The following is a 22,271-nucleotide window of genomic DNA, read 5'->3' on the forward strand; positions in this document are numbered from 1 at the left end:
GTGGTTCTTCTTTCCCACCATGCCTTTGGCCTGGTTGAGATCCTCTTTCTATCCTTGGACCAAGCAGGGTCAATATTTCTGCTTATTGAACTCATGGGTTTTTGGAGACAGGATTTTCTGAAAGCTTTTCAGTTTCATCTTGAACTCAGTGTGTAGCTAAGTATGATCTTGAACTCCTGATTCTTCCACCAGTGCCTCCTAAGCGCTAGGATCGTTTTTATACGTGTGTGTGTGTGTGTGTGTGTGTGTGTGTGTGTGAGAGAGAGAGAGAGAGAGAGAGAGAGAGAGAGAGAGAGATTAACTTGTGGGGATTGGTTCTCTCTTTCCATCATGTGGGTCCTGGGCATCTACCTCAGGTTTGGTACCTGGGACCTTTACCCAGCAAGTCATCTTGCGAGTCCTCCTGGCAGGTTAAAATTTTGTTTGTTTGTTTGGGTTGTGGTTTTTTGTTTGTTTGTGTTGAGACAGGGTAGAAGAGGCTTTTGAAATCCTTTCAAGCAATTCTTCTGCTTCAGCCTCTTGAGATACTATGTGACTAGAGACCCAGGGCATGAGCATAGCCTCTCTCTCTCTCTCTCTCTCTCTCTCTCTCTCTCTCTCAATAAGGGATTAACATTCTGTTTGTTTGCTTTAGGACTTCATGTGCTACCCCAGGCTGGTCTTGAACAGATTCTCTTGTCTTATCCTCCCAAGTGCCTGGTACTGTAGACATGCTACCTTGTCTGTTTTGGTGTGTGTGTGTGTGTGTGTGTGTGTGTGTGTGTGTGTGTGGTTAACTTTCAGTAAAATGCTTAATGAAGTTCTGTTGAAGAAACAGATGTTCCCATATATGTCCATCCACATATCACCCCTCCCCCCATTCCTGATCACTTTATCACCCAGCTCAAGCCCACTTGAAACTGAGGACAGCACCCAGGCTCTGACAGGATAAGAAGGCTCACTGATTCTCAGAAGGGAAGGACGGCCAACACAAACAGGTCCCTTCCCCTCCCCCCAGCTTATCAGTCGCTCACAGGCGGGCACTCAGCCTCCAGGAGGAGGAAAACTGCCCCCTGCCTGTCACCGGCACAGCTATTTCAGAACTGTGTGACTTGAGGCTGTCACTTCAGCTCTCTGAGCTCCAAGCACTTCTGACTGGAAGAATCTGATGCTGTAAAATGAGCAGATGACAGAAAATACTAGCGATGAGTAAATGTGAGCTGTTCCTTTAGGGGATCGTCTCTCTCAGGGAGCCTCTCTCTAGGAAGGCCGCAGAAGCTACAGATTCCCTGGAAGAGGCCTTGACAGCAACCTCTACTCCCACAGAGTTCCTGAGGAAGTCCTGGTTGTCTACACAGTGCCTCAACAGAAAACACACATGGATGGCTGGGCACACAGGTCCCAGGGGCAGGACAAAGCTCTCCAGGTCCAGAGAACCCAGGGCCAGGCAACATAAAGAATCGTCCCTTTGTGTATAAGCTCACGCGCACCTGCCCCCAATCCAGCCCCAGCCCCAGGACACTGACAGCTAACACAGAAGTTCACATTCTCCTCCGTATTTCCCAAGTACAAACTCACACTCGCTTATCAGGCTGGGGCAGATGCTGTCATTGCTGAGTCACCCACTGGCAGCTTAACCCGACAGCCAGCGCTGGAGCCACGTGCCCCAGCCGAGAGGTGGGGCCTCTTACAGCCCTTTAGAATAACTCCAGCCACCCCAAGGCCGGGGTTTTCCTCTCCTCAGCCCTTCGATTGAGTCCGGGAGAGGAGGCAGTTGGCAGGGGAGCCCTTGTTTCCTGAGGCCAAATTAACGAATTCATAGCCTGTTTGCTCTTTCCGGCATGCATGAATACACGTGGGAGCAATTTAAAAAACAGTATTGGATCCAAGATTGAATATTTACATACGTAGTTTTCACTCTCAGTCAGCACAGTGACTACTACCTAAGGTTGGTGCGACAGTATATTTTGCCCCAGAGGGGAAGAGTTTACCAACACTCAATGCTGAGTTAAGCATGGAGTCTAGACTCCACTGTCTGAGTTTCTAACTTTGACCAGTGGCCAGCACTGCCATGGACAGGCAGGGGAGCGGAGCATCAGTCAGCTTTGAAGTCTGAAGGTACTTACGCCCTAGGTTTGCATACAGCGTTCCTACAGCCAGAACTGAAACACACCCAGATTTCTGGTCAGAGGGTTTCAAAGGCTTCTCTTTGAAGCCCCGAGTGAGCTTCTTCCATGACAAAACATTCATGTCACCACAATTCAGGAAGTTTTTTGCCCTTGGTGATCCTCAGTTTCCCAGTTTGCCCACAAAACAGACTAACTCACCAGGGCTCCCTGGCATTGCGACTATTCCATGATTTTAGGATTCTCTGATTCCTCCTCATACAAGGGGGATTATGTTTGTCCTCTCTAGGTGGGAATCCTAAGGCAGATTTGGCCTTACTCTTATGAACAGCCTTTGACACCCTGGGGTGGGTTAGTTAGGATGAGTCCACACGGGGAGCCAGCCAGCTTCCTGACCTTGGCACTAAGTGAGCGAGGACAAGCGTGGAGTGCGAGGGAGGAGAGGGTCTGAGGCCAGTGACCGCCTTCTCTTCCAGGGTGGACGGGGCAGATCGTTAGAAGAGCTAAGTCACTGAGGAGAGGGACGAGGTGGGCACAAGGGAAGCCAGAACTTCAGTTCATGAACACCTTCTTGGGCCCCAGGCTTGCGACTGACTTTTAGCAAATATCATTCATTCTCAAGAAAACATCCGAGGATTTTTAGTTGAGGAAATTCAGATTCAGAGAAATGACTTGCTCGAGGTCACCCAGAATAGAATAGTCAGACCTGTGATCCAGGTAGGTCTATGTCAAGGTCACGTCCCTAACTCCCTCAGACCAACCTCCGTTCCAACCTAGCAGCCTTAGGGTTAGCACCACGTTGGAAATTGCTTTATACTTTTGTCACATGACGTCAAGGACCTCAGCAGCCAATCCAGGAACTCCATGCTTCCCCTCCCCTAACCGCTCTGGGTCTATCAGGAGCTGTTCTAGGCTGGGCGTCCCGATCTGGCCGCACCTGCAGCCCCCGCCCCTTCCCGGTTGCGACAGTCGGGCTGTTTTGCTGGGGCCTGCCGGCCGCCCCAAAGATTGGCAGTTGTCTGCACCAATTAGAGGACCTCCCGAGGGGAGGGCGGGGCCTCGCATCAGAGTTGCCCTGTCAGTGCAGGTGGAGGCCCCCGGCGGGGCAAAGTGGCAGGAACCTCTTAAAGGGAGAGAGCCGCGGAGAGCGAGGACGCGGCCCGGCCCGGCCTGGCCAGGTCCCTGCCAGGTCTCTGTCTTATGCAGCTCAGGTGAGCCTGGACCGCCTTAGGGGGTGGCCCCCGGTGTCTGGGAGGGACAAGGTGCAGGACCCAGAAGCCCACTCCCAAGGGCCCGGGCCATCCCGGGAGCAGCGAGTCGAGGGTCACTGGATCCCCGGCGTGGGTGCTGGAGGTCCTGGGCTGCATGCTCCGAACTTGAGATCCCCAGGGGTTCTGGAGTCTCAAAGTTGAGGGTGCGCGGAGCTCGGGAGACGGCGTGCAGGAGCTCGCTCCGGAACTGGAGTCCTGTCGTGGGTGTCCGCTGCGGGTCTCTGCGCCGTGGCGCAGCCCCAGGCCGGCCGGTCAGCCCCGCCCTGAGCGCCCCGAGTGCTCCTGGCGGGCCAGAGAGCGGTGAGAGGGGGACCCCGGGAGCCCAGCTCGGGTCCTTACGTAACTAACTCTGAGTTTCCGGACCCCGGGACCCGCGAGCTGCGACCCTGGCTCCGCTGATCAGGGTGGCCCTCGGGTCGCCGTCCGGACGCACGTATACTTGCGTCCAGGCTGGGACTTCCTCTGCCTCAGGTCTCCTAGTCTGCTCAGGGCCAGGCTCCTACGCCGTCTCTGGGTTCCCTGTCTTACATATTTCCCTGTCTGCTCTTAGAGCTTCCCTAAGAGTTGTGTTGCTCTTCAACCCGCACTTCCTCGCAGACCCCACCTCTTTGGGGAGGACCGGACCCCTGCAGTCCTGCAGGCTGGAGGCGGGGACTTGCTCCAAGGGACCCCAGGTGGAATCTGCTGAGACAGGCGAAGGAGGGTTTTGTAGTTATTCCAGAGCCCTTGGATTCCCCTGGGAGGGAATGACTGCATTTATGCGATAGCCAGTTTTCTTGCTCTGGAACCTTCTCCCAAACGTAGAGGCTTTGGGAGAATGGCTGGTTGGGATGGGCTTTAGGGCAGCTGGGAGTTCGGCCATAGTTGCTTGGTGCCAAGTCAGAGTCGGGTCCTCAGCTACTGAAGGGGAGAGGGAGAGGCCAGAGCACTGTCGCAGAAACCTTTCTCCCCCAACATCTTAGTAAGTTCTTGTCCCCAGGACCCCATCCGGGTCACAGGCCTGGAGGTGGATGCTGGCAGGAGGTTGGGGTGGGGAAGGGAGGTCATGGAGACTGGCTTGGGGATGGAGGAAGTAGAGGGGTAGAAAAAACAGGCTTGTTTAAGGAGCATTTGCTGGGCTTACTGCTTACCGTCAAGGCCCTCCTAAGTCAGAGATCTGAGAAAGAACTTACAATGGCAGTCTGTGGTACCTGCTGCTGTTGGGTGCACAGAAGCAAGGTGTGATAGCGGTTGTGAGGTGGGAATGGGGGAGGGAGATTGCAGATGGAGGTGCAAGGTCGGGGAAGAAAGGGACCCGGAAACCACAGGGAACAGAGAGGGAGAGCAGCATCGGTACCACACGGATTTTACACGCGGAAGAACTAGGTTTGAGTCCCAGTCCAGCTGTCACGTTGTGACCTTGCATAAGTCACTTCACCTCTCCCAGCTCCCTTAGCCAATAATCTGGACCTTACAGGCATTAGCAGAGTCAAATGAATCAGAAGGTATGCCGGGCCAGATTGGTGGTTGGGATGAAAACATCCCAGTGTTTTAAGAAAGGGATGGAGTGGGGGAACCATGAGGTTTCCCTGTGTATACGGGAGATTTAGTCAGTGCCTGCTAGGTCCCAGCAACATGGGGCTTGGATGGAGAGGCTGGTTGTGTGGGTGGCACCCCCACACCCCACTGTCTCCTGATCAACATGTCCCTGCACCATCTAGACCAGGCTAACTTCCCTCTGTAGGTCCTGGGTGCCAATGGAAGCTCCTAGGACCGCCTGATTGCCCCACCTGTAGGTCAGTGGGTGTGAGGGTCTGGTAGAGCCAGCACCCGCTCTGCAGAGTGGACCCTGGCCAGGAGCCTGGCTGGCTGGGTTGAACAGGAATATCCCAGGCTGGCTGGGAAGATGCTGACTCGGGGCAGGCCCAGCACTCTGTGAGCTGGAACTAGGCCCAGCTAATAGGCCCCGGGTATAGGGTGAGACAGAGGCAATGGTGGGAGTCAGGAGGGAGGATACAAAGAGAGAGGCCTAACAGGGACCCTCAGCCTGAAGCCAGAAAACCTCATTTGGTTGTTTTCTAAGCCTTCTGAGTACCCACTATGTGCCATACAGGTTTTCCAGCAATAGAACTGGAAAGGATATTCACGTAGGCTTGGCTGCCAAGGTTGTAGTGACTGAGATCTGTTGGGTTTGCAGACTGGGTTCTTATGACAGGGAGGTGTGTGTGTATGTGCGTGTGCATGTTTGTATTGTGTGTATGTGTTCAGAATTTCCCCAGGGCCTACAGTTTATCATAGGGCAGGATTCTATCCTTTCATGGCCTGTGGGTCAGGTACTTTTCCTCCTGGATCTCAGTTTCCCTCTATAATATGAAGACAGACATGAACCTAAAGTCTGTCGTGTCTTCTAGCACCATTGCTACTGTTTCCTGTATTGGTGACTTTTGACAGTAGAGAATGATCACACCCCGTGAACTGGTTTAGAACTTAGACTCATAACCGTATGAGGAGATAGAATGGGATTAGACTGAGGTTGTGTGTAGTGAGGCCACATACCCTGTTTTTGGCTTTGTTCTTTAGTTAATTAGGGCCATTGCCTAGTTCCTGTTCTAAGGGTGTCACATGTAGCATTAACTCATTAAATCTTTAGCACCTCATGAAGCATCACCCTTGTTTTCTAGGAGTTCATGGGGGCAAATTGATTTGACCAAAGCCGCACGGCTATAAAGTGGCTGACTTAGGGCCAACTGCAAAGCCCAGTCCTCCCTAAGACAGGAAGCCTTCACGTCTCAGTACTCCCATCTCTACCGAGGTGCTGCCATTCCTCAGTCCTAACCTACTGAAACCCCTAATGGCTTCTGGATGGACCTCTGACCTCTGGGATGTTTCAGCTGGGGAGCTGGAAACAGGCTGGAGAAAGAGAGAGGAGACACCTACATCTCAGGGCCCAATGGTGTTTATCTAGAGGCCATATCTACTTAACTGTCTGCTGCAAGAGCTGGACATTGAAAAGTAATCTTGGGTCTATTTTGGACCCCAGTTTCCTCATCTATAAAACGTGGATTTGAGTGAATGCAGACATCCCTTGACCTATAGGTTAGTGGCTGCGGTCAGCTATAGAGATAGACCAGGGGTCATGGGACTAATGACTGAGCCTGGAGGGGTGGTTTCGGGAGCAGTTTGTATCCTAAAGCTGGCAGTTTGACAATGATGGTTCCAGATCAAAGAGTTCCAAGGTTTGTCTGGGCCCCCGCAGCTAGCTCTGCTGAGACCAAATAGGAGAAGTCAGGGAAATCTAGAGAACATAATCCAAGCGGACATGAGAGCTCAATCACTTCCATAGGCTCGGAGACCCACATGAGGCCAGCAAGGGAGAAGGGAGGCCTTTCACCCTCTGTCCTTGTCTGTAAAATGGGAACAGTATCAATTTCACTAGCACCGAGTTCTGGGTGACTGACGATCAAACTGGAACATCTGTAGAATTGGGAGCGTATGGTGGCTGGTCAGTTTTCAGTCCAAAGTTGCAGTCCTGGGTGTGTTTGTGGGGAGGGGCACTTGCCACAGCCCTGCTGGAACTCCTCGTGGTGGGGGACATGCTGGAGAACACCCTAAGATCAACAGCAGCGCTTACAGAGTCATCGCAACACCCAGGCATTGTGCCCAGACTTCACCTTTTGTTATCTCCCTAGTCCCCAACAGCAGCATTCCTCTTAGAAAGATGGTGGCCCCACCCACACCAGGTCCCTCCAAAGCCCTTGTCCATAGCCCTTTGTAGTCATTGGAGCTACAAGTTATAAACAAATTGTATGCCGAGTATCGTTCGAAAAGTTTTTCAGTATGTGAACTCTTAGACTCCTGCCTAGCCCTAAGCGGGGGATCTGTGCTAAGCTTTATGATTCAGGTAAGTAAAGGAGGTGTGGAGAAATTAGGACCCCCCCCAATGACACCAGCGTAGAGTTGTAAGTGATAGAGGCAGGATTTGACCCCAGGTCCTTAAGGTCTCCTCGATGCATGCATCGCAGCAGGAATTTAGTAAACTCACACTTTCGTGCTGCACTGAAGGTTCACAAGGGTAAGGCCCTGTCTGATCAGGCCCCATTCCCACTACCTGGTGCTGCTGTGGATGTCCATAGGAGACTGGGCCCACTGGGGTTTGGGTCTAGCTGATCTAGCTGATCAGGACAGTTTGTTGTTTGTGCGGTGTCTCACTTCTGTCCTTTGTTTCCATGTGCCACCGTGACCATGGCTCCACTGTCTCTCCCCTTGCTGTGTGACCACAACGGCTGCTTCTGGGTAAGTACTGCTTTGACATAACCGACTGCACTGTGCCACTCTGATGCATGTGTGTGCCTCTGAGGCCACTGGGAGGCACAAGAGGTCAGGGCAGAAGTACGGAGAGAAGGTACTCTCTGGAGTTATAAGATACCGAGTCGTTTCTTTTTTGATACTTGACATAGTGGGTAGTGATCTGGGTGACCTGACAAAGACCTAGAGGGCTTTAGGGCAGATGGCTTGGAGCAGAATCCTTATTCTGTCACTTACAAATGGATGGCTTTTGTATCACAGTTTCATTTCTGCAAAATGAGAATATGGATAGACTTCTATATTTATGTATTTGCTCCTATACACAGACCCCACCAGGGCAGGGGGTTTGTTCATCTGTTCCATGCCTATGTCTCTCACACCAAGGTCTCAGTGTAGTAGGTTTTAGTGGACATTTCTGAATAAATGAAGACATTTGTTGAGGCTCTACTACGAACTCAGCCATGTGGTTTGTTTTGGACTAAGTAGTTAATGGATACAAAATATTCACCTTCTTTGAGGCTCAGAAAGTTTAAGATGGATACAAAGTGTCCACTATCTTTGAGGCTCAGAGAGGGTACGACCCTTATCTCATCACCACACAATTGTGAATTCCTTAGAGGCTGTGAAAGGCAACTGGACCTCCTGGGAGGGCGTGGCAGAGCCATGTGGCAGAGCCTTTAGATTTCCTCTGATGCGAACCTTCCCAAGGGGCAGTTGGGAAGGCTTGGGTTGAGGGTAGGAGGGGTGAGGAGGGATTCCAAGGTATTATCATTTTCCTCATGGTGTACCCTTGGACAAGTGGTAAACATCTCTGGATCTTGTGACTTCATCTGTGACATACATATCACAAGACTTTTTCCCCAGTGGCTGTGGGAGGGAGCAGCCAGAAGCAGCCCAGTATGGGGCTGATCTTTGGCTTCCTCTGCGCTAGGCTCCTTCTGGAGGAGGTTTCAGATAAGTGTTCATCTTTTTGTCTCCTTACTCCCTATTTTAACTCTTATTAGCTGGACTAGAATCCAGGGGCCAGGAGTCCCTGAGTGCCCCCTCTCCCAATACGGAATGGGCTCTGCCTGGTGTGATTCACTATACGACTTGGCTTTGTGTGACTTGGCTCCATCACCTTTCTTATCCTTGCTTGCCTGGGCTCTTCCCTTGGAGAGTTGCTTGACTCAGACAGGTAGATAAGCTTTCCATTAGCACTACTGGTCATTTGGCTTTAGCTGGGGAAGGCTGTAGCAGACTTTCTTTTGGATCACCAACCAGTTCTCAAATCACGACATGGAGACTTATTATTAATCATGAATGCTTGGCCTTAGCTAATGCTTGTCCCACTAGCTTAGAACTTAAAATTAACCTTTTTCTTTTCATCTACTCTGTGTCTGTCTGTCTGCCTGCTTCTTGGACCCAGGTGTCTCTCTCTCTTTCCTTCACTCCTCTTGTTCTCTCTGGAGCCTAGACTCCTCCTCCTACTTATTCTTTCTGCCCACCAGTCCCACCTATCCCCCTACTGACTAGCTATTGGCCATTCAGCTTTTTATTAGATCAATCAGGTGCCTTAGGCAGGCAAAACAACACATCTTTACATTGTTAAACAAATGCAGCATGAACAAATGTAACACATCTTTGCCTAGTTAAAGTAATTTTTCACAACAAAGGGCCCTAGAGAATTTTGTTCCCCTAGGTGTAGGTGTTCTGAGAAGTTTAAGTTATCTGCATTACTGCCAATTGTCTTGTTATTTGCTGTTTTAGTTTAATCCTTTAATTTTGTAGTTTTGGTTTTGGTTTTTCGAAACAGGGTTGCTCTGTAGCTTTGGAGTCTGCCCTGGAACTCGCTCTGTAGACCAAGCTGTCTCTACCTCCCGAGTGCTGGGATTTATCTTAATCTTTTCATTTTAACTTATTTTTTAAAATTTATTTTTAAATTTTAAGTTGTATTATTATTGTGTGTGTGTGTGTATGTGCGCGTGCACGTGCGTGAGAGAAAGAGAGAGAGAGAGAGAGAGAATATATGTGTGTGAATGAGGGAGTTTGGATGCTTCTGTACCACAGCACACATGGGAAGTCAGAGGACAAGTTTTGGGAGTTGGTTCTCTTTCCTGTGGATTGAACTCAGGTCCTTAGGCTAGTGCCTTACTAGCTGAGCCATCTCTCTGATTGGCCCTATCTATTCTTCCAGACGACACAGTACCTCTTGTCTTCCTCCCAGTGACCCAGGACTGTAGAAATTAGCTCGATTCAGGAAATAACCAGGCTAGCTAAAGGAAAAAACAATTTTATTTTATTTTTTTTATTATAAGGGGAAAGCTCAAGAAACAGAAATGAGAAGTCCAAGCTCCACTGTGCCCCGCAGGAATCACAGAGAGAGTGCACCTGGGCCTTGAGCCTGGCCTGTTTTTTCTCCCGTCCCAGAAAGCCACACCTTAACTTAGCCCCACCTCTTAAAAATAATTGGTTAACAAAGCCTCTCCATCATGTGACCCTTTTTTCCTACACAAAATATTGGTTTTTATTTTATTTGTATGCATGTTTTGTCTGCATGTATGTCCATGCACAACATGTGTGCCTGCTGCCCTCGAGACCTGAAGAGCATGTCGGATCATCTGGAACTGGAGTTGCAGACAGTTGCTGGCTCCCATGTGGGTGCTGGGAATCGAACTCGGTCCTCTGGAAGAGCAGCCAGAGCTCTTACCCCCTGAGCCATCCCATCCCCCCCAAGGGAGCAGTACTGTGTCAGTATTCTCTCTGTCTGCTTCTAATGCCCAGCTCCAGGTTGGTGGGAGCAGAGGTGAGATCATAGAAAGCAGGAGGCCGCTGGGCAGCCTGGGGCTGTGGGTCAGTCAGACAGTCCTGACTGCGGGGCTGTGGGGGCTGTGGGTCAGTCAGACAGACCTGGCTGCGGGGGGTGGGGGGGGCTATGGGTCAGTCAGACAGACCTGACTGTGGGGCTGTGGGTCAGTCAGACCTGACTGTGGGGCTGTGGGGGCTGTGGGTCAGACAGACCTGGCTGTGGGGGGCGGGGGGGCTGTGAGTCAGTCAGTCAGACCTGGCTGCGGGGCTGTAGGGGCTGTGGGTTAGACAGACCTGGCTGTGGGGGGTGGGGGGGCTGCAGGGGCTGTGGGTCAGTCAGACAGACCTGGCTGCGGGGCTGTGGGGGCTGTGGGTCAGTCAGACAGACCTGACTGCAAACTCAGCTTACTAGTTGTGTGACCTTAGGCAAGATAGCTTCTTGGAGCCTCAGTTTCCTTATCTGTTAAATGAGGACAATAAAACATATCCTTCCCTGTTAGGGTTCCTGTGAGGGTTAAACAGCCAGGCACACAATGAGAACCCAATAAATGGTGGTAATGGTTGTTATTACCACAGTTACGATTCTGGGCATCCATTCTGGGAATGTAAGATGTCTCTCTTGGGACAGGAGAAATCAGTCTGGGAGGGCACTGCCGGGAGCAGGTGGTTAGCAGTCTAGTTTGACAGGTTCCGAAAGGTGCTCCTAGGGTAAAGGTGTGTGTGGGGAGATGGCATCATAGAGGTAAGAATGTGCCTTCATGTCCTAGCCACCTGCTTTTTCTGGTGTGTACTCTGTGCCCGGCCCTATGTTGGCATGGGACTAGAGCTGACTCTGTGCGGACCCTTTCCTCAGTTCCTGGGCAAGCTCAGTGTCTAGTTGGACTGAGGGGCCCCAAAAGCACCGGGTCCAGCTCTGACTGCCACTGAAGTGTGAATAGGTGTTGTTAGGCAGAGACTAGGAGGAAGAAAGGCCATTCCTCTCAGCAGGAACTGTACATGCCAAGATGTGGAGCCAGGACCAGCACCTGGGGCAATGTCCTTCCAAAGACAAGCTCGGGAGAATTTGAGGCCTGAACTCAGGGCAGTGGGAACCCTTGGATATTACACAGGGAGAAGAGAGGCAAAACCATCTGTTTAGGGGAAGAAGGCTGAGATATTGGTCTGGGAACTGTGCCATGCAGCAGCGGGAGATGTCAGGTCTGTGTAGGAGGCAGGGACAGGGGACATAATGATGGACTATGGTGGACAGACAAGTGAGGGCTGAGGAGAGTGAGGCCTTGGGGTCTGGGGGTGGATTTGGTTGCTTTGGCTGAGGGAGGCAGGGCAGACAGAGCAGGGATAGGGAAGGAGGCCATTGTTTGTGTCTCAGCACTCTCCCTCTCCAGCGTTGTGTCTGAGCTGGACATCGAGGCTCGGTTTCCGGCCACCAGGACTTATCCTCCTATCTCAGGGATTCCTTTGCGTGATGCTGGTGGGCCTGGAAGGGATATGTGCTCTTTGGTGTCAGTGCCGGTCAAGCCCTGTGTGGTACAGAGAAGCCTTGGGTTTCTAGACTTGTCCACGCCACCCTCTCCCTTACCCTCCTTTTTCTCGAATGCAAACATATAAAAACCTATTTTGTGTGACTCTCAGAGACAATAAATCTCTGTGGTGCATGGGCTTGGGTTAGAGTCTTGGGGCCCAAATGACTCCCACGAGTTCCTGTCCCTCGGGTGCACAGTGAGCCCAGAGCACCAGCGACTCCTTCTAGGAACCAGAGGAAAGAATGAAGAACCAGACAATATGAGGTCTCTAGGTGGGCGGCGGAGGGAACAATCTTTTGGGTGCTGTGCACAGCGTGTGTAAGAGGCTTCAGCCTGGAGAATGTGCTCAGGGTGGATGAACACTGTGGTATGGCTGGGGCAGAAAGAGAGAGGTAGAGATGAGAGATGAAGCTAGGAAGGGAAGTGAGGGGGTCACACTATGTGGAGATTGGGGCTGACTTCTGACTCTCCACACCTTCCTGAATCTCCACTTGCTGGGTCAGCCTGGGTCTTTTTTTTTTTTTTTTTTACACTGTATTTTCTTCTCTTTGCTTTCCCCCCTTCCAATCTCCACCCCAAGTGACTCAGTGGTTCCCTTTGAGACCGACGGTTTGGGTTCTCTGCCAGCCCCGTCGCTGATGAGCTATGCGGGCTTCAGGCACCCCTGCCCTCTCGGCATCTTCGTGTCCTTGTCAGGGAAATGGGGACGTGCTGGCCTTCCTCAGAGCGCGGGTCGGACTTCAGTGGGTGACCCCTGAGAACCGGCTCTGTGTCTGTCCTGTGTCACCACACACAGGAACCCTAGTAGAGTAATCATGGAACCTCTTTGCCTCCTCGTCCCCACCCATGGCTTCCCCTGTCTGCCTTGGCAGCCATGCTGCTCCCAAAGGAAGGAAAAGAGTAAGAAACAAGTTTAAGTCTCCAGGGGGGGTCCTGGCCTTCTGCCGAGCTGGCTGCCTTCCTGCTCCTTGACCCCCTTTGGACTCAGGCCAAGGACTCTTAGTCCTGAGGCCTGGGCACCCTCTGTCCCTTACCCTAGATGACCCTCTCTGGTTGGAGGCCAAAGTCAGCAGTGGTCCGGAAACATGGACAAACATTTAGGAAATTTGTAGCTTTTCTTTGTCCCTGGAAGCTGATGACCAGGCTCCCTTTCTTCTGGCACGGGGACAGGAGTTAGGTGAGAGGTCTGTTTCTCTGAAGGCCGTGGCCACTGCAACCCTGGCTCCTCGGACTGGTGTGGAGGTCAGTGTCCCTGGAAGGGTTTCAGCTCTCTGGAGTCCCTGTTCTGGTCCCCAGTGCATATGTGTGCCCTGGCTCTGGCTTCACCTCTCAGAGCCTCAGTTTCCTCTGCCGTGGAATGGGGCTCATCTTGCTGTGAGGGTGGCTGATGATGAAGAGGGAGGAAGGCCAGTAACTCCTCGAGAGTGGGAAGCTACTGTTGCTGCTGCAACTACTGCTTTGTCTATTTGAGGCATATTCTGACTATGTAGCCCATGCTTCCCTTCAGCTCACAGCAATCCTCCTGTCTCAGCCTCTTGAGTTCTAGGATCACAAACTTTTACCTCTTAAACGTCTACCCTATCCCATCTGGAGTTTTATATGGTTTCTTTTTTTTCTTTTTGGATTTGATGTGTGTATATCTGGTGTATGTGTGTGTGTAGTGTATATGTATGTGGTATAAGTACATGTCTGTATGTGTGTATGTGAAAGACAGAGGAGGGTGTTGGCTATCCTGTGTCACTCTCCATCCTATACCTTTGAAGCAGGATCTCTCCCTGAGTGCAAAGTTCCCATTGTTCCTCTAGGCTGGTGACTCACAAGCCCCAGCGATCCTCCTGTCTCTGTCTCATATCACACAGGACTGGAGTTAGAGGAGCACTCAGACCATGCCCATCTTATTATGTCAGGTCCTCATGGCTGGGCAGCAGATGTTCTTAACCATTGAGCCATCTCTCCAGTCCCTCTTCTTAGGATATTGAGACAGGGTCTTGATATATATTCTAGGCTGGTTGGTAATCTCTACATAGCTTAGGCTGTCCTTGAACTCACATACTTTCCGCTTCAACCTCCTGAGTGCTGCGATTACAAGCTTGTGCCACCGCGCCTGTCTGATGGGTTTCTTATTGAATAGATGGAACCCGATGAGCCAGTTTTGAAGTCAGAGGCTCAGCATCTTAGCCTTCTCTCTCAGTTGGCTAGGATATCGTCGCTTCACCCACGACAGTTTCTCTTCTGCAGCCTCCCCTGATTAGATGCCACTGCTGCACACTCGTTGGAAAGGCAGATAGTAGAAAGGGTCCTGCCCTGCCCAGGTCTGGGCCAAAGGGACAGAGATAGACTGTGAGTTCCTTGGAAGTAACTTCTGGGAGTAAGGATGACACAGACTTTTGCAGAGGTCAGGAAGGCTCCAAAGAGAACATCTGGCCTGCAGGAGGGTGGAAGCAGCATCAGCTTTTGCAGCTCTTCCTCTGTCAGGATTTGGGGGTCACTAGCTTCTCTGCCTCTGCTTTGATTTCTACAAGAAAGGGTATGGAGTGATTGCAGGTTCCTGACACGTGATAGGTTTAAGAGTAGATTCCTGGGGGTTAGGGGTATAGTTCAGTTGGTAGGGTGCTTGCCAGCATGCATGAGGGTTAGATTCCCAGTATCTCCTGCACCACATGAGCCCAATGGGACATAGTGGCACAAGCCTGCAATCTCAGCAGTCCAGAGGTAGAGGCAGGAGAATCAGAAGTTTAAGGTTAATTTCAACTACATAATGAGTTTGAGACCCGTCAGAGCTACAGGAGACCTTGTTTAAATCCCAGCCTCTGGGCTGAAGAGATGACTCAGTGGTTATGAGCTCTTTTTGCTCTTGCAGAGGACCTGGATTCAAGATTTCTAGAACCCATATAGTGGTTCAGAACCCTCTATAACTCTAGTTCCAGGGGATCCAATACCCTTTCTGACCTCCATGGGCACCAGGCCTGAATGTGGTGCTCATTTATCCATCCATCCATCCATCCATCCATCCATCCATCCATCCATCCATCCATTCAGGCAAAACACTAACACATAGAGTAAAAAGAATAAATCTAATAATAATAAAAAAATTCCAGCCAGGCAGTGGTGGCATACACCTTTAACCCTAGCAAGTGGATCCCTGAATTTGAGTTCAGTCTGGTCTATAGAGTGAGTTCCAGGACAGCCAGGGCTGCAAAGGGAAACCTTGTCTCAAAACAAACAAACAAACAAACCCCAGTTCCACCACTCACTGGCATGGGGCCTCATTGCTTGACTTCAATGAGTCTCAGCTTTCCCTGTTATCAAAAGGAAGCAGATTAGCGCCTTACCACTGATGAGTGTTTATGTAATCCGTGTAAAGTGGCTAATCCAGGTTGATACACTGGAGTGACTGCTGTGGCTGTCCTATAACTAGCAGGAGAAGAAAAGGCTATCCGGAAAACAGTTCATTGAGTTTAGGGAGCACCCCCTTAGTGGCATTTCTCTACTCATTTTTAATTCTTTTTATTTTTTTATTTTTTGGTTTTTCAAGACAGGGTTTCTCTGTGTAGCTTTGGAGCCTGTCCTGGTCACTCTGTAAACCAGGCTGGCCTCGAACTCACAGAGATCCACCTGCCTCTGCCTCCTGAGTGCTGGGATTAAAGGTGTGCACACCACACTCACCTAAACACTGTTCTTTCTCTGAACCTTGACACCAGTTCCCTCCCTTCCATGCCTGTTCTTCTCCATACCATTTATCACACTAACCTACCATCTCTTATAGATTATTAACTTATTGCCTGTTTTCCTTCATTATTATAATGAAGCCTGGTGATGGTGCTGGCTTTGCCTACTCAGGGGTTTACCTTGTATCTAGAACAGCATGTTTGGCACATAGTGCGTGTTGAATAACTAACTGTCTGTGTATTGATGAACAAATGAAACCTTCCTTCTGTGTAAGTTTCAAATGCATTGGATGTATAGTAGATTTTCAGTAAAGGACCACACGAGTGTTTATGACCCGAGGAAGGAGTGCCCATTCCCCTGTCCGTTTGCCAGATAATTCTTTGGCTCGGTCAACTCTGAGGCCCTTTTACTCCTGATATTTTCTGCCGGGGCATCAGTTTCAGTTGGCATGTCCAAGTCTTTTGTTCCTAAGTCTGAGCTATGCAGAATTTCTAGTTGGGGCTGTTTGGCTGTTGGGCCCACAATGGTTATTATGTCATTATTGGTAATTAGCACGTAGGCCCACATGATGAAGTTTTTTGTTCTTTCAGCAGAAATCATAGCAGACAGCTGCACTAGGGAGTGGGGACCCAGCTCCCAGCTCTGAGCCATCAGCTTAGGGAGATGAAGATGGAGGTTTCCGAAGCAGGAGACTCATAGGTCACCAGCTCAGCTGCTGTCTCCCTGAACAGTATCTTGCACCTTCTCCCCAGGACTCTCTGCTTCCTAGGCCTAGCCTGGTGTAGTGGGGGCTCTCACACTCCTATGGTATTGATTGGCTATAGGGATTTCAAACATACATGTTCAAATGTTCAGGATTCAGCAGTTATGAGTGGAGAAAATGCCACTAGGTTTAAGACCAGGAATGTGGGGCTAGGGGTGAAGCTCAGTAGTGGAGCCCTTGTTGCTTAGACACAAGGCCCTGGCGTGGGTCCCCAGCACTGTAAAACAAGACTGGCATCTGCTGGGTGTGGCTTTGTGGTTGAGAATACCTGCTAGTCTCATAGAGGATCCGAATTCAGTTCCAAGCACCCATTTCCAGCAGCTTATAACCTCCTGTGACTCCAGTTTCAGCTTCAGGGGATCTGCATCCTGTTCTGACCTCCAAAGGTGCGAGTGCACACGCACACATAGGCATATAGACACACACGCACACACATGTGCACACACACACACACACACACACACACACAAATCTAAAGAGACACAAAGCTAGGAGCCTAGTTAAATCTTCTTAGCTGTTGACTTGCTGGGCCACCGCAGGCACAACAGTGTTTCTTAAGTGTTCTCCGTGTTCTCATCTGCCAGGCTGGATAAGGATGCCTACTTGGCTTCACTGGGAGAGAGACAGGAGAGTAGCATGGACAAGGGACTGGATGAGTCATAAGCAGTTACATTCCTTCCTGCTGTGAGGATGAACCACCTGATTTCAGTTCCTGAAGTTAGAAAATAGGGTTATTTATGCCCTCTCCAGAGGTGGGTGGGAAGTTCCCTAAGTGTGAGAGTTCAGCATTGAGGCTTGTCTGCCTTTGCTGGAGTCATTACAGAGCCCACTGTGGGAATGTAGTGGCGGGGCGGCGCTGAAGTGGCCTTACTAGCTGAGGGATCTTGGGCAAATTTCCTGCTTCTACTTCGTCTATAAACGGGAGGAGGTAATCCTGCCTTCTTCAGGAGGTTGTTGTTGAGGCATAGTGACATTGCATATAACGCTTTGACGCTGAGGTTGACACATGCCACCCCAGTTTATAGATAAGGAGGGCTGGGAAGGTGACATAGCATGTTGATACTGGAACTTTGGTTTGAACCCAGTCTCCTTGCTCAGGACCCCACAGTCTTTTTGCCTCTTCCTGCCGTCGTCGTCACCCACATGTGCGATGGTGCTGGTGGTTGTTCCTGTAGTTCCAGGGGCTCAGCTTCCTCCTGGTGACCCCCAGATCCCCAAATCTGCACAGAAGAGGAGCTCAGTGTGGGTTGCTCACGTCTGGAGTCTTTGCCTTGACTGGAGGGTTCTTTCTGTGTGGTCTATAACAGGTTTAAATTAAAAGTCAAGCTGGGTTGATACCAGTGTTCAGGGCCCAGAGGCAGGTGGATGTCTATGAGTTTGAGGCCAGTCTGATCTACATAGCAAGTTCCAGGCCAGACAAAGCTATATATTGACACCTTGTTTTAAAAACGACCCTGCCCCCCCCCAAAAAATCCCAAAATAAAAGTCCTGGGGCTGGAGAGATGGTTCAGTGTTTGAGATTGCTTACTTACTGTTCTTTTTTTTTTAATTTAATGATTTATTTAACTTTATTTTATGTGCACTGATGTGAAGGTGTCAGATCTTGTGGAACTGCATTTTCAGACGGTTGTGAGCTGCCATGTGGGTGCTGGGAATTGAACCCGGGTCCTCTGGAAGAGCAGTCAGTGCTCTTAACTGCTGAGACATCTCTCCAGCCCCAACTTACTGTTCTTGTAGAGGACTAGGGTTTAGTTTCCAGCATCCACATCAGTTACCCCAAAGCTGCCTGTAACCCCAGTTTCAGGGGAGCTGACCCCTCTTCTGACCTCTGTGGGCTTCCATGTGCATGTGATGTACACAAACTCATAGAGGCGTACATATACATACACATAAACATATTTTAAAGACTGTTTTTATTTATATGAACGTCTTGCCTGTGTGCATGTTTGTGCACCATGTATGTGTTTGGTGTCAACAGAGTCCAGAAGAAGGTGTTGGGTCCCTAGAACCGGAGTTACAGATGGTTGTGAGCCACCCTGTGGGTACTGGGAACTGAGTCAGGTCCTCAGTAAGAGCAGAAAATGCTTTTAATTGGTAAGCCATCTTTCCAGTCCCCTTAAAAATTTTTTTTCTTTTAAAAAAGTCTTACTTAGAGCAAAGTGATAGTATATGCCTATAATCCTAGCACTTGGAAGGTGGAAGTAGGCAGATCAGGGTTTGAGGCTGGCAAGACCTTGCCTCAAAAAAAAATACATATATATATATATATACATATATATATATATATATACACACACATATCAGGTGTAGTGCAGGGTGGTGTGTCTTGTAATCTGCAGAGCTCCTGCATTCCTCATCTGATCCTCCTGGCCACTCTGTGAGACAGCCTGGTAAGCAAACCCCCTCCATCTGACTGGTGAGGGAGCCAGAGATCGGAGGAGGTGGTATCGACTGAATATTTATGTCCACAGAATTCTTAGGTGATGGTGCTTGCAGATGTAGCTCTTGAATGGTAGGTTGAAGACCATGAAGGTCCCTCATGAGAACAAATGTCAGAAAAGTCACTCTGCCATGTGGGGACACAGGAAGAGGGTGTCTGCAAGCTAGAAAGAGGGCCTTCACCTACGCTGGCATCCTGATCTTGAACTTCTAGCTTCCTAAAATGTGAGAAAATCCATCCAGTTGTTTTAAGCATCTAGTTTATGCCTGTTCCCCCTCTTCTTTGGTGTTTGGTGTTGGGGATTGAACCCAGGGCCGTGATGTGCCTACCATCACGCCCTGCCACCAAGTGACATTTCCAGCCCCATTCTTACTGCTTTTAATAATAAATTATCTTTAAGGCTTTTTTCCCCCGCTAAACATTTATCTATTTCTTTATTACTCGTGCTTGCTCCTGGGGAGGTCAGAGGAAATTTTGTGGGAGTCGGTTCTCCACTTCCCAGATGGAGGTTCTGGGGATACAACTCAGGATGTCAGGTTTGTCTGTAGCATCTTTACCTGCAGAGCCGCCATCTCATCGGCCTCGCCTCTAAGTTTCTTCCAGCTCAGTTATTTCTCGGCTTCATGGCTCTAGAACTGAGCTTGCTCTCCAGCTCTGAAGATGAGTAGAGGTGAACTTGGGAAGAAGCGGTGCTGCGTGGAATGCTGTCGTAAGATGTCCTTTGAGTTCTGTCGCCACTGTGCGGGGATGGCCAATACTTCAGAAGTAACTTACTCAGAGTCACGCAATCAAATTCCAGCAGGTTGAAGGTGGTAGGCCTTCCGTCTCCCTCGCCGACACACCCCCAGTCACACCATGGAATAGCTTGGAAACTGAAGTTAGCTGGATGCTCTCTTGGTGGCTCAGGGACCGTCCTGCGCCTCAGCCCTGGAAGCTCTTTGAGCGAGTCAAGCAGCCCTTTCTGGACACCTGATCAGTCCCTCCTGCTCCCTTTATCTTCTTCTTCCTCTCTTGTTCTTGTCTCAGTAGAGGGCTGGGCCAGGCCAACTTTACCAGTTTTAGAAGGGCCTCTGTGAGCAGGTGTCATGTGGCCCTCTCTCTGTCCCTGGCAAACCTCTTAGGACAAGGGAGTTTTCTGCTCTTGGGAGAGATATACAGTGAGTTAAGCCTGAGGGAGCTGGAGGCTTTGCTGGATCAGGGTCACTGGGCTCTTTATGGCTTTGGGAGAAGAGGATTGAGGAGGGTCACGGGAGGTCAGACCCGCCCGGTTCCTTTTTCAGGTGTCTCAGGGCTGCAATCAGAAGCACAGGAACAGTCTTTCTCTAGGGGCTTGGTTAGATGTCGGTATTTCCCATTCACGTCATTGCTTTCTTTTGTTTTTCTTTTCGAGACAGGGTTTCTTTTGTGTAGCCCTGGCTGTCCTGGAACTCACTCTGTAGACCTTGAACTCACAGAGATCCACCTGCTTTTGCCACTCAAGTGCTGGGATTAAAGGCATGTGCCACCACCACCTGGCTGAATGGCTTTCTTGAGGGCAATTTGAGGATGGTGGCATAAATTCTAAGCTGTAGTGTCTTCCCATGTAATTGACACTAATCATTCTTCGAAGGGTCGCTAGTAGCTAAATGCAATAACGTACACACAACTTTCAGTATGCGTCTAATACATTATAAATCCCTGATAAATGTAGTTGTTTTTTATTTTTAGGTTTGGGGGGGTTGTAGAAGAGTTGAGGCATGGTCTATATGGCACAGGCTGTCCTTGAACTCACTTTGTGCCCTCAAATTTACAACCCTTTGTAGGCGTATGCCACTACGTTTGTTTGTTATTGTTTATGTGTGGTATTGGGGACCAAACCCTTGTGCATGCTCGGCAAACATCCTGCCACTAAGCTACATCTCATCCCCAATTGTTATTTTTTTCCAGTGGTAAAGTATTATTAGTATTATTTTTAGTACTGTTAATTGAACCAACGGCCTGTGCGTGTTGTCTAAGCACTTTATCACTAAGTTATTGCCCTAGTGCTGGTTTTGATTTTTGAGAAAGGGTTTCATTAAGTAGCCCAGGAAGTTCTTGAAATTTTGATCCTTCTGCCTTAGTTACCTGAGCAGCTATGATTACGGACCTGCTCTACCAATTCTTGCTTTAAAATAAATTACCCTAAAGGTCTCTTTCAGCTCAGATATCCCTAGGTTTTCTGGCCGCAGAATTTTTACTTATAAATGTTCTCAGACAGTGCTCACTCTATAGCTCAGCTGGCCCCACTCATTATTTTCCTGCCTCAGCCTCCCCCGTGGCAGAATTACATGCAGATAACACCATGCCTGGATGGCTGCAGAATTTAATTTGGTCTCCAGCTTCGTAGAGTAAATATAGCTAGACTTTTTTAAAAAGCTGTGAGCAGAGACCTGTAGTAAGGGTTGGAAAACGTGAGTTCAAGCTCGGAATCCGTCATCATTGTGCCATGTGACCTCGGGCAAGCGTGCTGGAGTCTTGGAGACCATTTCTCAAAATGCTCAAAAGTTAGTAGTTTGGGCTTGGAAGTCTCTAAAGGCCTAATTAATAATAGGTGTTGGTGAGCCAGCCCTGAAGTTGTGAGCATGGGGGAGCTGTCCCCATTACTAATCTGTCTTGTGGCGGCATGGGGGGAGGATGCCCCCACTTCAGTGCCTGAGGCAGATGGGAGAGCTGGCCCTTGAGGTCATAAGAACAAGGGAACTGTTCCTTCCCCACACTGGCTGCAACATTCGGGAGAGCAAGCCCTCCACTATGCCTGGGCAGCACAGTAGAGCTGCCCTTGAAGGTTTGGGAGAACTGATCCTGAGGGCATGAAAGCCAGAGAACTGGCCCTGCTCCTTGCTCATCACTGTAGGGGTGAAATAGCCAGGGCAATGCTGGAGAGCTCACCTTGGTGGTGAAGATGGGAGAGTTGGCGGGCTGACCAACCCTGCAACTAACTACCCAGTCCCAGAACCAGGGTTATATATTGGTTGACCACAACAACCACCCCATCTGTGATCAACTGGAACATGGAGGTGGGGAGGCTGGGCGGGGGGTGGTCAGTCCTGTGAACCCAAGGCTACAGAATCTCCCTGACACAGGGCAGCAACAGGATGTCCAGGCAGAGTCCCAGTGAGGGCCCAGCATCAATGGTGCAGCAGAGACAGGGGCCTTGAACAAGACCTTTGAGGCTTTTTGATAAACACCTGCATGTAAAAAAAATATATCAATAAAGGGGAAATAAACAATAGGGGAACCGCCGGGCCACTGGTGGTGGCGCACGCCATTAATCCCAGCACTTGGGAGGCAGAGGCAGGCGGATCTCTGTGAGTTCGAGACCAGCCTGGTCTACAAGAGCTAGTTCCAGGACAGGCTCCAAAAAAAGCTACGAGAAATCCTGTCTCGAAAAACCAAACCAACCAACCAACC

The 22,271-nt window shown here is 49.9% G+C and overlaps 1 protein-coding gene across 1 annotated transcript in view; it reads left to right on the forward strand.

Annotated features, from left to right (window-relative positions):
• The first annotated feature begins 3,160 nt into the window (after positions 1-3,160).
• Positions 3,161-22,271, forward strand: part of Epb41 (erythrocyte membrane protein band 4.1) — a 156,912-nt gene continuing 137,801 nt past the window's right edge. Inside the window, exon 1 of the mRNA XM_085686691.2 lies at positions 3,161-3,316. The gene's annotated coding sequence lies outside the window, so the exon portion shown is untranslated. The remainder of the gene's footprint in view (positions 3,317-22,271) is intronic.

The sequence above is a fragment of the Myodes glareolus genome, chromosome 3 (genome assembly GCF_982192425.1).
Source record: "Myodes glareolus chromosome 3, mMyoGla1.1, whole genome shotgun sequence".
Classification (NCBI taxonomy): domain Eukaryota; kingdom Metazoa; phylum Chordata; class Mammalia; order Rodentia; family Cricetidae; genus Myodes; species Myodes glareolus.